The 1971-nt window shown below is 42.7% G+C and overlaps 1 pseudogene; it reads left to right on the forward strand.

Annotated features, from left to right (window-relative positions):
• Positions 1–1257: 1257 nt before the first annotated feature.
• LOC109322555 lies at positions 1258–1616 on the forward strand (annotated as a pseudogene).
• The last annotated feature ends 355 nt before the right edge of the window (positions 1617–1971 follow it).

Consider the following 1971-nt stretch of genomic DNA (forward strand, 5'->3'; position numbering starts at 1 on the left):
AAATTTGTCTCTCTCAAGTTCATTTATATCCCACTCATTGTTTTGACAGCATGTTGTGCTAATTCCCATTGGCAAGATGTTATATTAACTAATAACTCGTCAATTAAATTGTGTTAACTCACCACTCTTATCCAAAGCAGTGAAGACAACATTTATATGACAGAGGCTGACCTGTAATGCTGTGGGCCTAAATTTGCTTCTGTTTTAAAGTAAATAAGAATCTGGTGCTAGTTTGAATTCAGAAGTCTCAGAAGAGCACTGAATCATGTAACCCTCATCTAAGAGTCACAAAAGTTGAATCTAAGTAGAAGTAATTGCTGTGCAAATCAAATTTCCTTTGAAGATAAGGGCCGTGTCTACATGAATGTAGATGTTTGGTTCCTCGGGGACAAGTAGAGGTGGTGCATTTTGCGCTGCCTCTCCTTGTCCCAAGGGAATGCCCATGCCTCATGCACTTTGGTGCACAGCAAATTACCCCAGCTGGGGTAGCGGAGGCTGGGGCCAGCACTGTGCTGGCCCCAGCAGTCTTACCTGTGATCCTGGAGGCCTCCCAGGGTTGCAGCAGCAGCAATTGTGCCATGTGGAACTTGGCCAGCAGCTGCAGTGCTGCTCCAAACATCCCAGATCCACCTTTGAGCAGCGTGCTCTGCGTGTGCATGCGCTGCTCCGTTTTTTTTTTCCTCATGAGTTTTTTTGACCCCTGGAAAAAAAGCGGAGCAGTGCACTCATGGATAGCCTTCCCTTGCAGCTCAGAGAACATCTGAATGTGCAGGATATGGAGCTTCAGATGTCTTTGCAATGCCACATACCACATGGCCACTCTCGTCTGAACACAGCCAAGAAGTGTTGTAATGCTAAGCCTCTATGAGAGAATTTTAGTGAAGCAAATTTTTTATTATGTATTTCAGTTTAGTGAAGTTGTATCTTACTTAAAAAGTAAGAAATGTAAATATATATTTATGCAATAGCCTAGAAATCAGGCTTTGCAAGAGCATAGCAGAACTGCAACACTGAAAGTTATAACTTAGAAGTTACTTTATTTTTTTCATAAATTTTAAATTCAATTTAAGACATGTTCCTGTGCCTGCTTATCATTAAGCCCTACATTTTCTAACAGGTATGAAACTTCCATGATGCTTTTTTCATCAGTATTCTCAAAGTAGGTCTCTTTGTGGATTTTGTTAGACTTACAATAGAGCAGCACTCTAATCACATTACTGGCTAGGGACAGAAATTACACATAAACCTGTGGTCGCCGCCATCATGGACACGAGCTGCATGCAGCCCATCAAGCTCGCCTGGGTGACCAGGGTGCTGGGCCAGACTGGCTCGCAGATGCAGTGCACGCAGGTTCGCGTTGAATTCATGGATGACACCAGCCGATCCATTATCCGGAATGTGCAAGGACCCATCCATGAGGGGGATGTCTTAACGCTGCTGGAATCTAAACGTGAAGCAAGGATGTTGCGTTAATCAGCCTGATGACTAATCCTGGTGTATCTACCTTTCATACTACATGGCTGTAATAAAGTAGCAGTGAACATCTGTGCTGCCAGATGTGCATGAAGAGGGGCATTGCATTTCAGTGACTAAAATAAAGGATTTTTTTTCCAGTATATAAAAATAAAATAAATATATAAGTGATTAGAACCTGGTTCAGATCTGTAACACAACAGATGTTTAATGCACATAAGGCCCTTTCAAAGTGACCAAAACCAGCTTAAGATAAACCTGGATGGATGTAGTAAGTATCCAACTTAACTGATTTAGGTTAAATCAGGGAGCTAGCCTTGCCCCAAGTTGTCTGCTCTAGGTAAGCAGGGAGGTGTGTTCTTGCGCCCCCTAGCTTCTGGCCTGAGCCACTGCAAGCAGGTGGCTGCATTTCTGGAACAAAAAATGAATGTTTGTCCACTTGCTTATCAGTTCAATCTATGTAGCATAGACTAACTGGTGAGGATTGAAACAATTCAG

The sequence above is a fragment of the Crocodylus porosus genome, unplaced genomic scaffold (genome assembly GCF_001723895.1).
Source record: "Crocodylus porosus isolate Cpor-Errol unplaced genomic scaffold, CroPor_comp1, whole genome shotgun sequence".
NCBI classification, from domain to species: Eukaryota; Metazoa; Chordata; order Crocodylia; family Crocodylidae; genus Crocodylus; species Crocodylus porosus.